The 13,289-nt window shown below is 42.5% G+C and overlaps 17 non-coding genes across 17 annotated transcripts; all 17 read left to right on the top strand.

The window, feature by feature from the left end:
- The first annotated feature begins 859 nt into the window (after positions 1 to 859).
- On the top strand, positions 860 to 932 carry trnaa-agc. The gene has a single exon. It is a non-coding gene; the product is annotated as a tRNA-Ala (tRNA).
- Positions 933 to 1,480: 548 nt separating this feature from the next.
- Positions 1,481 to 1,553, top strand: trnaa-agc. Its single transcript has one exon. It is a non-coding gene; the product is annotated as a tRNA-Ala (tRNA).
- A 239-nt stretch (positions 1,554 to 1,792) lies between these two features.
- Positions 1,793 to 1,865, top strand: trnaa-agc. Its single transcript has one exon. It is a non-coding gene; the product is annotated as a tRNA-Ala (tRNA).
- A 551-nt stretch (positions 1,866 to 2,416) lies between these two features.
- trnaa-agc lies at positions 2,417 to 2,489 on the top strand. Its single transcript has one exon. It is a non-coding gene; the product is annotated as a tRNA-Ala (tRNA).
- Positions 2,490 to 3,078: 589 nt separating this feature from the next.
- trnaa-agc lies at positions 3,079 to 3,151 on the top strand. The gene has a single exon. It is a non-coding gene; the product is annotated as a tRNA-Ala (tRNA).
- Positions 3,152 to 3,702: 551 nt separating this feature from the next.
- trnaa-agc lies at positions 3,703 to 3,775 on the top strand. The gene has a single exon. It is a non-coding gene; the product is annotated as a tRNA-Ala (tRNA).
- An 862-nt stretch (positions 3,776 to 4,637) lies between these two features.
- Positions 4,638 to 4,710, top strand: trnaa-agc. The gene has a single exon. It is a non-coding gene; the product is annotated as a tRNA-Ala (tRNA).
- Positions 4,711 to 5,260: 550 nt separating this feature from the next.
- Positions 5,261 to 5,333, top strand: trnaa-agc. The gene has a single exon. It is a non-coding gene; the product is annotated as a tRNA-Ala (tRNA).
- Positions 5,334 to 6,195: 862 nt separating this feature from the next.
- Positions 6,196 to 6,268, top strand: trnaa-agc. Its single transcript has one exon. It is a non-coding gene; the product is annotated as a tRNA-Ala (tRNA).
- Positions 6,269 to 6,818: 550 nt separating this feature from the next.
- trnaa-agc lies at positions 6,819 to 6,891 on the top strand. The gene has a single exon. It is a non-coding gene; the product is annotated as a tRNA-Ala (tRNA).
- Positions 6,892 to 7,130: 239 nt separating this feature from the next.
- trnaa-agc lies at positions 7,131 to 7,203 on the top strand. The gene has a single exon. It is a non-coding gene; the product is annotated as a tRNA-Ala (tRNA).
- A 553-nt stretch (positions 7,204 to 7,756) lies between these two features.
- On the top strand, positions 7,757 to 7,829 carry trnaa-agc. The gene has a single exon. It is a non-coding gene; the product is annotated as a tRNA-Ala (tRNA).
- Positions 7,830 to 8,691: 862 nt separating this feature from the next.
- Positions 8,692 to 8,764, top strand: trnaa-agc. Its single transcript has one exon. It is a non-coding gene; the product is annotated as a tRNA-Ala (tRNA).
- Positions 8,765 to 9,937: 1,173 nt separating this feature from the next.
- Positions 9,938 to 10,010, top strand: trnaa-agc. Its single transcript has one exon. It is a non-coding gene; the product is annotated as a tRNA-Ala (tRNA).
- A 2,106-nt stretch (positions 10,011 to 12,116) lies between these two features.
- trnaa-agc lies at positions 12,117 to 12,189 on the top strand. Its single transcript has one exon. It is a non-coding gene; the product is annotated as a tRNA-Ala (tRNA).
- A 551-nt stretch (positions 12,190 to 12,740) lies between these two features.
- On the top strand, positions 12,741 to 12,813 carry trnaa-agc. The gene has a single exon. It is a non-coding gene; the product is annotated as a tRNA-Ala (tRNA).
- Positions 12,814 to 13,052: 239 nt separating this feature from the next.
- Positions 13,053 to 13,125, top strand: trnaa-agc. Its single transcript has one exon. It is a non-coding gene; the product is annotated as a tRNA-Ala (tRNA).
- The last annotated feature ends 164 nt before the right edge of the window (positions 13,126 to 13,289 follow it).

Raw genomic sequence — 13,289 nt, 5'->3', positions numbered from 1 at the left:
TTGTTGTTGTAGCTCTGGATACTAACCCAACAATACAACTATTTCCACCACTGGGCTTACTGCAGTCACTACTTCAACCTTTACTGAACTACCATGAAAAATACTTTTAGACAGCTGAAGCAAGCATACTTTTAAAAAATGAAGCAAGCATACTTTTTAAAAATTATCCTTTCTTATGGACGAGGGATTTGGCAGTGCGGTCATTGAGATTTCATACTTCTTGTTGGAGGCGCAGGGGGATTAGCTCAAATGGTAGAGCGCTCGCTTAGCATGTGAGAGGTAGCGGGATCGATGCCTGCATCCTCCAACTATTTAGTTTGGTTCAATCAGCACACATTGTTGTTGTAGCTCTGGATACTAACCCAACAATACAACTATTTCCACCACTGGGCTTACTGCAGTCACTACTTCAACCTTTACTGAACTACCATGAAAAATACTTTTAGACAGCTGAAGCAAGCATACTTTTTAAAAATTATCCTTTCTTATGGACGAGGGATTTGGCAGTGCGGTCATTGAGATTTCATACTTCTTGTTGGAGGCGCAGGGGGATTAGCTCAAATGGTAGAGCGCTCGCTTAGCATGTGAGAGGTAGCGGGATCGATTCCTGCATTCTCCAACTATTTAGTTTGGTTCAATCAGCACACATTGTTGTTGTAGCTCTGGATACTAACCCAACAATACAACTATTTCCACCACTGGGCTTACTGCAGTCACTACTTCAACCTTTACTGAACTACCATGAAAAATACTTTTAGACAGCTGAAGCAAGCATACTTTTTAAAAAATTATCCTTTCTTATGGACGAGGGATTTGGCAGTGCGGTCATTGAGATTTCATACTTCTTGTTGGAGGCGCAGGGGGATTAGCTCAAATGGTAGAGCGCTCGCTTAGCATGTGAGAGGTAGCGGGATCGATGCCCGCATCCTCCAACTATTTAATTTGGTTCAATCAGCACACATTGTTGTTGTAGCTCTGGATACTAACCCAACAATACAACTATTTCCACCACTGGGCTTACTGCAGTCACTACTTCAACCTTTACTGAACTACCATGAAAAATACTTTTAGACAGCTGAAGCAAGCATACTTTTTAAAAAAGTATCCTTTCTTATGGACGAGGGATTTGGCAGTGCGGTCATTGAGATTTCATACTTCTTGTTGAAGGAACGGATTAGCTCAAATGGTAGAGCGCTCGCTTAGCATGTGAGAGGTAGCGGGATTGATGCCTGCATCCTCCAACTATTTAGTTTGGTTCAATCAGCACACATTGTTGTTGTAGCTCTGGATACTAACCCAACAATACAACTATTTCCACCACTGGGCTTACTGCAGTCACTACTTCAACCTTTACTGAACTACCATGAAAAATACTTTTAGACAGCTGAAGCAAGCATACTTTTAAAAAATTATCCTTTCTTATGGACGAGGGATTTGGCAGTGCGGTCATTGAGATTTCATACTTCTTGTTGGAGGCGCAGGGGGATTAGCTCAAATGGTAGAGCGCTCGCTTAGCATGTGAGAGGTAGCGGGATCGATGCCCGCATCCTCCAACTATTTAGTTTGGTTCAATCAGCACACATTGTTGTTGTAGCTCTGGATACTAACCCAACAATACAACTATTTCCACCACTGGGCTTACTGCAGTCACTACTTCAACCTTTACTGAACTACCATGAAAAATACTTTTAGACAGCTGAAGCAAGCATACTTTTTAAAAAGTATCCTTTCTTATGGACGAGGGATTTGGCAGTGCGGTCATTGAGATTTCATACTTCTTGTTGGAGGCGCAGGGGGATTAGCTCAAATGGTAGAGCGCTCGCTTAGCATGTGAGAGGTAGCGGGATCGATGCCCGCATCCTCCAACTATTTAGTTTGGTTCAATCAGCACACATTGTTGTTGTAGCTCTGGATACTAACCCAACAATACAACTATTTCCACCACTGGGCTTACTGCAGTCACTACTTCAACCTTTACTGAACTACCATGAAAAATACTTTTAGACAGCTGAAGCAAGCATACTTTTTAAAAAAGTATCCTTTCTAATGGACGAGGGATTTGGCAGTGCGGTCATTGAGATTTCATACTTCTTGTTGAAGGAACAGGGGGATTAGCTCAAATGGTAGAGCTCGCTTAGCATGTGAGAGGTAGCGGGATTGATGCCTGCATCCTCCAACTATTTAGTTTGGTTCAATCAGCACACATTGTTGTTGTAGCTCTGGATACTAACCCAACAATACAACTATTTCCACCACTGGGCTTACTGCAGTCACTACTTCAACCTTTACTGAACTACCATGAAAAATACTTTTAGACAGCTGAAGCAAGCATACTTTTTAAAAAATTATCCTTTCTTATGGACGAGGGATTTGGCAGTGCGGTCATTGAGATTTCATACTTCTTGTTGGAGGCGCAGGGGGATTAGCTCAAATGGTAGAGCGCTCGCTTAGCATGTGAGAGGTAGCGGGATCGATGCCCGCATCCTCCAACTATTTAGTTTGGTTCAATCAGCACACATTGTTGTTGTAGCTCTGGATACTAACCCAACAATACAACTATTTCCACCACTGGGCTTACTGCAGTCACTACTTCAACCTTTACTGAACTACCATGAAAAATACTTTTAGACAGCTGAAGCAAGCATACTTTTAAAAAAGTATCCTTTCTTAATGGAGAGGGATTTGGCAGGGATTTGGCAGTGCGGTCATTGAGATTTCATACTTCTTGTTGAAGGAACAGGGGGATTAGCTCAAATGGTAGAGCGCTCGCTTAGCATGTGAGAGGGAGCGGGATTGATGCCTGCATCCTCCAACTATTTAGTTTGGTTCAATCAGCACACATTGTTGTTGTAGCTCTGGATACTAACCCAACAATACAACTATTTCCACCACTGGGCTTACTGCAGTCACTACTTCAACCTTTACTGAACTACCATGAAAAATACTTTTAGACAGCTGAAGCAAGCATAAATACTTTTAGACAGCTGAAAAGCATACTTTTTAAAAATTATCCTTTCTTATGGACGAGGGATTTGGCAGTGCGGTCATTGAGATTTCATACTTCTTGTTGGAGGCGCAGGGGGATTAGCTCAAATGGTAGAGCGCTCGCTTAGCATGTGAGAGGTAGCGGGATCGATGCCCGCATCCTCCAACTATTTAGTTTGGTTCAATCAGCACACATTGTTGTTGTAGCTCTGGATACTAACCCAACAATACAACTATTTCCACCACTGGGCTTACTGCAGTCACTACTTCAACCTTTACTGAACTACCATGAAAAATACTTTTAGACAGCTGAAGCAAGCATACTTTTAAAAAAGTATCCTTTCTAATGGACGAGGGATTTGGCAGTGCGGTCATTGAGATTTCATACTTCTTGTTGAAGGAACAGGGGGATTAGCTCAAATGGTAGAGCGCTCGCTTAGCATGTGAGAGGTAGCGGGATTGATGCCTGCATCCTCCAACTATTTAGTTTGGTTCAATCAGCACACATTGTTGTTGTAGCTCTGGATACTAACCCAACAATACAACTATTTCCACCACTGGGCTTACTGCAGTCACTACTTCAACCTTTACTGAACTACCATGAAAAATACTTTTAGACAGCTGAAGCAAGCATACTTTTAAAAAATTATCCTTTCTTATGGACGAGGGATTTGGCAGTGCGGTCATTGAGATTTCATACTTCTTGTTGGAGGCGCAGGGGGATTAGCTCAAATGGTAGAGCGCTCGCTTAGCATGTGAGAGGTAGCGGGATCGATGCCCGCATCCTCCAACTATTTAGTTTGGTTCAATCAGCACACATTGTTGTTGTAGCTCTGGATACTAACCCAACAATACAACTATTTCCACCACTGGGCTTACTGCAGTCACTACTTCAACCTTTACTGAACTACCATGAAAAATACTTTTAGACAGCTGAAGCAAGCATACTTTTAAAAAATTATCCTTTCTTATGGACGAGGGATTTGGCAGTGCGGTCATTGAGATTTCATACTTCTTGTTGGAGGCGCAGGGGGATTAGCTCAAATGGTAGAGCGCTCGCTTAGCATGTGAGAGGTAGCGGGATCGATGCCTGCATCCTCCAACTATTTAGTTTGGTTCAATCAGCACACATTGTTGTTGTAGCTCTGGATACTAACCCAACAATACAACTATTTCCACCACTGGGCTTACTGCAGTCACTACTTCAACCTTTACTGAACTACCATGAAAAATACTTTTAGACAGCTGAAGCAAGCATACTTTTAAAAAATTATCCTTTCTTATGGACGAGGGATTTGGCAGTGCGGTCATTGAGATTTCATACTTCTTGTTGGAGGCGCAGGGGGATTAGCTCAAATGGTAGAGCGCTCGCTTAGCATGTGAGAGGTAGCGGGATCGATGCCTGCATCCTCCAACTATTTAGTTTGGTTCAATCAGCACACATTGTTGTTGTAGCTCTGGATACTAACCCAACAATACAACTATTTCCACCACTGGGCTTACTGCAGTCACTACTTCAACCTTTACTGAACTACCATGAAAAATACTTTTAGACAGCTGAAGCAAGCATACTTTTAAAAAAGTATCCTTTCTTGTGGACGAGGGATTTGGCAGTGCAGTCATTGAGATTTCATACTTCTTGTTGGAGGCCAGGGGGATTAGCTCAAATGGTAGAGCGCTCGCTTAGCATGTGAGAGGTAGCGGGATCGATGCCCGCATCCTCCAACTATTTAATTTGGTTCAATCAGCACACATTGTTGTTGTAGCTCTGGATACTAACCCAACAATACAACTATTTCCACCACTGGGCTTACTGCAGTCACTACTTCAACCTTTACTGAACTACCATGAAAAATACTTTTAGACAGCTGAAGCAAGCATACTTTTAAAAAATTATCCTTTCTAATGGACGAGGGATTTGGCAGTGCGGTCATTGAGATTTCATACTTCTTGTTGAAGGAACAGGGGATTAGCTCAAATGGTAGAGCGCTCGCTTAGCATGTGAGAGGGAGCGGGATTGATGCCTGCATCCTCCAACTATTTAGTTTGGTTCAATCAGCACACATTGTTGTTGTAGCTCTGGATACTAACCCAACAATACAACTATTTCCACCACTGGGCTTACTGCAGTCACTACTTCAACCTTTACTGAACTACCATGAAAAATACTTTTAGACAGCTGAAGCAAGCATACTTTTAAAAAATTATCCTTTCTTATGGACGAGGGATTTGGCAGTGCGGTCATTGAGATTTCATACTTCTTGTTGGAGGCGCAGGGGGATTAGCTCAAATGGTAGAGCGCTCGCTTAGCATGTGAGAGGTAGCGGGATCGATGCCCGCATCCTCCAACTATTTAGTTTGGTTCAATCAGCACATTGTTGTTGTAGCTCTGGATACTAACCCAACAATACAACTATTTCCACCACTGGGCTTACTGCAGTCACTACTTCAACCTTTACTGAACTACCATGAAAAATACTTTTAGACAGCTGAAGCAAGCATACTTTTTAAAAAGTATCCTTTCTTAATGGACGAGGGATTTGGCAGTGCGGTCATTGAGATTTCATACTTCTTGTTGAAGGAACAGGGGATTAGCTCAAATGGTAGAGCGCTCGCTTAGCATGTGAGAGGTAGCGGGATTGATGCCTGCATCCTCCAACTATTTAGTTTGGTTCAATCAGCACACATTGTTGTTGTAGCTCTGGATACTAACCCAACAATACAACTATTTCCACCACTGGGCTTACTGCAGTCACTACTTCAACCTTTACTGAACTACCATGAAAAAAAACTTTTAGACAGCTGAAGCAAGCATACTTTTTAAAAATTATCCTTTCTTATGGACGAGGGATTTGGCAGTGCGGTCATTGAGATTTCATACTTCTTGTTGAAGGAACAGGGGGATTAGCTCAAATGGTAGAGCGCTCGCTTAGCATGTGAGAGGTAGCGGGATCGATGCCTGCATCCTCCAACTATTTAGTTTGGTTCAATCAGCACACATTGTTGTTGTAGCTCTGGATACTAACCCAACAATACAACTATTTCCACCACTGGGCTTACTGCAGTCACTACTTCAACCTTTACTGAACTACCATGAAAAATACTTTTAGACAGCTGAAGCAAGCATACTTTTTAAAAATTATCCTTTCTTATGGACGAGGGATTTGGCAGTGCGGTCATTGAGATTTCATACTTCTTGTTGGAGGAACAGGGGGATTAGCTCAAATGGTAGAGCGCTCGCTTAGCATGTGAGAGGTAGCGGGATCGATGCCCGCATCCTCCAACTATTTAGTTTGGTTCAATCAGCACACATTGTTGTTGTAGCTCTGGATACTAACCCAACAATACAACTATTTCCACCACTGGGCTTACTGCAGTCACTACTTCAACCTTTACTGAACTACCATGAAAAATACTTTTAGACAGCTGAAGCAAGCATACTTTTTAAAAAGTATCCTTTCTTATGGACGAGGGATTTGGCAGTGCGGTCATTGAGATTTCATACTTCTTGTTGGAGGCGCAGGGGGATTAGCTCAAATGGTAGAGCGCTCGCTTAGCATGTGAGAGGTAGCGGATCGATGCCCGCATCCTCCAACTATTTAGTTTGGTTCAATCAGCACACATTGTTGTTGTAGCTCTGGATACTAACCCAACAATACAACTATTTCCACCACTGGGCTTACTGCAGTCACTACTTCAACCTTTACTGAACTACCATGAAAAATACTTTTAGACAGCTGAAGCAAGCATACTTTTAAAAAAGTATCCTTTCTAATGGACGAGGGATTTGGCAGTGCGGTCATTGAGATTTCATACTTCTTGTTGAAGGAACAGGGGGATTAGCTCAAATGGTAGAGCGCTCGCTTAGCATGTGAGAGGTAGCGGGATCGATGCCCGCATCCTCCAACTATTTAGTTTGGTTCAATCAGCACACATTGTTGTTGTAGCTCTGGATACTAACCCAACAATACAACTATTTCCACCACTGGGCTTACTGCAGTCACTACTTCAACCTTTACTGAACTACCATGAAAAATACTTTTAGACAGCTGAAGCAAGCATACTTTTTAAAAATTATCCTTTCTTATGGACGAGGGATTTGGCAGTGCGGTCATTGAGATTTCATACTTCTTGTTGGAGGCGCAGGGGGATTAGCTCAAATGGTAGAGCGCTCGCTTAGCATGTGAGAGGTAGCGGGATCGATGCCCGCATCCTCCAACTATTTAGTTTGGTTCAATCAGCACACATTGTTGTTGTAGCTCTGGATACTAACCCAACAATACAACTATTTCCACCACTGGGCTTACTGCAGTCACTACTTCAACCTTTACTGAACTACCATGAAAAATACTTTTAGACAGCTGAAGCAAGCATACTTTTAAAAAAGTATCCTTTCTAATGGACGAGGGATTTGGCAGTGCGGTCATTGAGATTTCATACTTCTTGTTGAAGGAACAGGGGGATTAGCTCAAATGGTAGAGCGCTCGCTTAGCATGTGAGAGGTAGCGGGATTGATGCCTGCATCCTCCAACTATTTAGTTTGGTTCAATCAGCACACATTGTTGTTGTAGCTCTGGATACTAAACCCAAACAATACAACTATTTCCACCACTGGGCTTACTGCAGTCACTACTTCAACCTTTACTGAACTACCATGAAAAATACTTTTAGACAGCTGAAGCAAGCATACTTTTTAAAAATTATCCTTTCTTATGGACGAGGGATTTGGCAGTGCGGTCATTGAGATTTCATACTTCTTGTTGGAGGCGCAGGGGGATTAGCTCAAATGGTAGAGCGCTCGCTTAGCATGTGAGAGGTAGCGGGATCGATGCCCGCATCCTCCAACTATTTAGTTTGGTTCAATCAGCACACATTGTTGTTGTAGCTCTGGATACTAACCCAACAATACAACTATTTCCACCACTGGGCTTACTGCAGTCACTACTTCAACCTTTACTGAACTACCATGAAAAATACTTTTAGACAGCTGAAGCAAGCATACTTTTAAAAAAGTATCCTTTCTAATGGACGAGGGATTTGGCAGTGCGGTCATTGAGATTTCATACTTCTTGTTGAAGGAACAGGGGATTAGCTCAAATGGTAGAGCGCTCGCTTAGCATGTGAGAGGGAGCGGGATTGATGCCTGCATCCTCCAACTATTTAGTTTGGTTCAATCAGCACACATTGTTGTTGTAGCTCTGGATACTAACCCAACAATACAACTATTTCCACCACTGGGCTTACTGCAGTCACTACTTCAACCTTTACTGAACTACCATGAAAAATACTTTTAGACAGCTGAAGCAAGCATACTTTTTAAAAATTATCCTTTCTTATGGACGAGGGATTTGGCAGTGCGGTCATTGAGATTTCATACTTCTTGTTGGAGCGCAGGGGGATTAGCTCAAATGGTAGAGCGCTCGCTTAGCATGTGAGAGGTAGCGGGATCGATGCCTGCATCCTCCAACTATTTAGTTTGGTTCAATCAGCACACATTGTTGTTGTAGCTCTGGATACTAACCCAACAATACAACTATTTCCACCACTGGGCTTACTGCAGTCACTACTTCAACCTTTACTGAACTACCATGAAAAATACTTTTAGACAGCTGAAGCAAGCATACTTTTTAAAAAAGTATCCTTTCTTATGGACGAGGGATTTGGCAGTGCGGTCATTGAGATTTCATACTTCTTGTTGGAGGCGCAGGGGGATTAGCTCAAATGGTAGAGCGCTCGCTTAGCATGTGAGAGGTAGCGGGATCGATGCCCGCATCCTCCAACTATTTAGTTTGGTTCAATCAGCACACATTGTTGTTGTAGCTCTGGATACTAACCCAACAATACAACTATTTCCACCACTGGGCTTACTGCAGTCACTACTTCAACCTTTACTGAACTACCATGAAAAATACTTTTAGACAGCTGAAGCAAGCATACTTTTAAAAAATTATCATTTCTTATGGACGAGGGATTTGGCAGTGCGGTCATTGAGATTTCATACTTCTCTTTGAAGGAACAGGGGGATTAGCTCAAATGGTAGAGCGCTCGCTTAGCATGTGAGAGGTAGCGGGATCGATGCCTGCATCCTCCAACTATTTAGTTTGGTTCAATCAGCACACATTGTTGTTGTAGCTCTGGATACTAACCCAACAATACAACTATTTCCACCACTGGGCTTACTGCAGTCACTACTTACCTTTACTGAACTACCATGAAAAATACTTTTAGACAGCTGAAGCAAGCATACTTTTAAAAAAGTGTCCTTTCTAATGGACGAGGGATTTGGCAGTGCGGTCATTGAGATTTCCTACTTCTCGTTTAAGGAACAGGGGGATTAGCTCAAATGGTAGAGCGCTCGCTTAGCATGTGAGAGGGAGCGGGATTGATGCCTGCATCCTCCAACTATTTAGTTTGGTTCAATAAGCACACATTGTTGTTGTAGCTCTGGATACTAACCCAACAATACAACTATTTCCACCACTATGCTTACTGCAGTCACTACTTCAACCTTTACTGAAGTACCATGAAAAATACTTTTAGACAGCTGAAGCAAGCATACTTTTTAAAAATTATCCTTTCTTATGGACGAGGGATTTGGCAGTGCGGTCATTGAGATTTCATACTTCTTGTTGGAAGCGCAGGGGGATTAGCTCAAATGGTAGAGCGCTCGCTTAGCATGTGAGAGGTAGCGTTATCGATGCCTGCATCCTCCAACTATTTAGTTTGGTTCAATCAGCACACATTGTTGTTGTAGCTCTGGATACTAACCCAACAATACAACTATTTCCACCACTGGGCTTACTGCAGTCACTACTTCAACCTTTACTGAACTACCATGAAAAATACTTTTAGACAGCTGAAGCAAGCATACTTTTAAAAAAGTATCCTTTCTTATGGACGAGGGATTTGGCAGTGCAGTCATTGAGATTTCATACTTCTTGTTGGAGGCGCAGGGGGATTAGCTCAAATGGTAGAGCGCTCGCTTAGCATGTGAGAGGTAGCGGGATCGATGCCCGCATCCTCCAACTATTTAATTTGGTTCAATCAGCACACATTGTTGTTGTAGCTCTGGATACTAACCCAACAATACAACTATTTCCACCACTGGGCTTACTGCAGTCACTACTTCAACCTTTACTGAACTACCATGAAAAAAACTTTTAGACAGCTGAAGCAAGCATACTTTTAAAAAAGTATCCTTTCTAATGGACGAGGGATTTGGCAGTGCGGTCATTGAGATTTCATACTTCTCGTTGAAGGAACAGGGGATTAGCTCAAATGGTAGAGCGCTCGCTTAGCATGTGAGAGGGAGCGGGATTGATGCCTGCATCCTCCAACTATTTAGTTTGGTTCAATAAGCACACATTGTTGTTGTAGCTCTGGATACTAACCCAACAATACAACTATTTCCACCACTATGCTTACTGCAGTCACTACTTCAACCTTTACTGAAGTACCATGAAAAATACTTTTAGACAGCTGAAGCAAGCATACTTTTTAAAAATTATCCTTTCTTATGGACGAGGGATTTGGCAGTGCGGTCATTGAGATTTCATACTTCTTGTTGGAGGTGCAGGGGGATTAGCTCAAATGGTAGAGCGCTCGCTTAGCATGTGAGAAGTTGCTGGTATCGATGCCCGCATCCTCCAAGTTTTTAGTTTGGTTCAATCAGTACATGTTTTTGTAGCTCTGGATACTAACCCAACAATACAACTATTTCCACCACTGGACTTACTGCAGTCACTACTTCAACCTTTACTGAACTACCATGAAAAATACTTTTAGACAGCTGAAGCAAGCATACTTTTAAAAAAGTATCCTTTCTTGTGGACGAGGGATTTGGCAGTGCAGTCATTGAGATTTCATACTTCTTGTTGGAGGCGCAGGGGGATTAGCTCAAATGGTAGAGTGCTCGCTTAGCATGTGAGAGGTAGCGGATCGATGCGCGATTCCTCCAAATATTTAATTTGGTTCAAATAGCACACATTGTTGTTGTAGCTCTGGATACTAACCCAACAATACAACTATTTCCACCACTGGGCTTACTGCAGTCACTACTTCAACCTTTACTGAACTACCATGAAAAATACTTTTAGACAGCTGAAGCAAGCATACTTTTAAAAAAGTATCCTTTCTAATGGACGAGGGATTTGGCAGTGCGGTCATTGAGATTTCATACTTCTTGTTGGAGGCGCAGGGGATTAGCTCAAATGGTAGAGCGCTCGCTTAGCATGTGAGAGGTAGCGGTATCGATGCCCGCATCCTCCAACTATTTAGTTTGGTTCAATCAGCACACATTGTTGTTGTAGCTCTGGATACTAACCCAACAATACAACTATTTCCACCACCTGGCTTACTGCAGTCACTACTTCAATCTTTACTGAACTACCATGAAAAATACTTTTAGACAGCTGAAGCAAGCATACTTTTAAAAAAGTATCCTTTCTAATGGACGAGGGATTTGGCAGTGCGGTCATTGAGATTTCATACTTCTTGTTGAAGGAACAGGGGATTAGCTCAAATGGTAGAGCGCTCGCTTAGCATGTGAGAGGTAGCGGGATCGATGCCCGCATCCTCCAACTATTTAGTTTGGTTCAATCAGCACATTGTTGTTGTAGCTCTGGATACTAACCCAACAATACAACTATTTCCACCACTGGGCTTACTGCAGTCACTACTTCAACCTTTACTGAACTACTACCATGAAAAATACTTTTAGACAGCTGAAGCAAGCATACTTTTTAAAAAGTATCCTTTCTTATGGACGAGGGATTTGGCAGTGCGGTCATTGAGATTTCATACTTCTTGTTGGAGGCGCAGGGGGATTAGCTCAAATGGTAGAGCGCTCGCTTAGCATGTGAGAGGTAGCGGGATCGATGCCTGCATCCTCCAACTATTTAGTTTGGTTCAATCAGCACACATTGTTGTTGTAGCTCTGGATACTAACCCAACAATACAACTATTTCCACCACTGGGCTTACTGCAGTCACTACTTCAACCTTTACTGAACTACCATGAAAAATACTTTTAGACAGCTGAAGCAAGCATACTTTTAAAAAAGTATCCTTTCTTATGGACGAGGGATTTGGCAGTGCGGTCATTGAGATTTCATACTTCTTGTTGGAGGCGCAGGGGGATTAGCTCAAATGGTAGAGCGCTCGCTTAGCATGTGAGAGGTAGCGGGATCGATGCCCGCATCCTCCAACTATTTAGTTTGGTTCAATCAGCACACATTGTTGTTGTAGCTCTGGATACTAACCCAACAATACAACTATTTCCACCACTGGGCTTACTGCAGTCACTACTTCAACCTTTACTGAACTACCATGAAAAATACTTTTAGACAGCTGAAGCAAGCATACTTTTTAAAAAGTATCCTTTCTAATGGACGAGGGATTTGGCAGTGCGGTCATTGAGATTTCATAATTCTTGTTGGAAGCGCAGGGGGATTAGCTCAAATGGTAGAGAGCTCGCTTTGCATGTGAGAGGTAGCGTTATCGATGCCTGCATCCTCCAACTATTTAGTTTGGTTCAATCAGCACACATTGTTGTTGTAGCTCTGGATACTAACCCAACAATACAACTATTTCCACCACTGGGCTTACTGCAGTCACTACTTCAACCTTTACTGAACTACCATGAAAAATACTTTTAGACAGCTGAAGCAAGCATACTTTTAAAAAAGTATCCTTTCTTATGGACGAGGGATTTGGCAGTGCGGTCATTGAGATTTCATACTTCTTGTTGGAGGCGCAGGGGGATTAGCTCAAATGGTAGAGCGCTCGCTTAGCATGTGAGAGGTAGCGGGATCGATGCCCGCATCCTCCAACTATTTAGTTTGGTTCAATCAGCACACATTGTTGTTGTAGCTCTGGATACTAACCCAACAATACAACTATTTCCACCACTGGGCTTACTGCAGTCACTACTTCAACCTTTACTGAACTACCATGAAAAATACTTTTAGACAGCTGAAGCAAGCATACTTTTAAAAAAGTATCCTTTCTAATGGACGAGGGATTTGGCAGTGCGGTCATTGAGATTTCATACTTCTTGTTGGAGGCGCAGGGGGATTAGCTCAAATGGTAGAGCGCTCGCTTAGCATGTGAGAGGTAGCGGGATCGATGCCCGCATCCTCCAACTATTTAGTTTGGTTCAATCAGCACACATTGTTGTTGTAGCTCTGGATACTAACCCAACAATACAACTATTTCCACCACTGGGCTTACTGCAGTCACTACTTCAACCTTTACTGAACTACCAAAAAATACTTTTAGACAGCTGAAGCAAGCATACTTTTAAAA

This window comes from Oncorhynchus gorbuscha, unplaced genomic scaffold (genome assembly GCF_021184085.1).
Source record: "Oncorhynchus gorbuscha isolate QuinsamMale2020 ecotype Even-year unplaced genomic scaffold, OgorEven_v1.0 Un_scaffold_1494, whole genome shotgun sequence".
NCBI lineage: Eukaryota > Metazoa > Chordata > Actinopteri > Salmoniformes > Salmonidae > Oncorhynchus > Oncorhynchus gorbuscha.
This window is presented reverse-complemented; position numbering and strand designations above follow the sequence as displayed.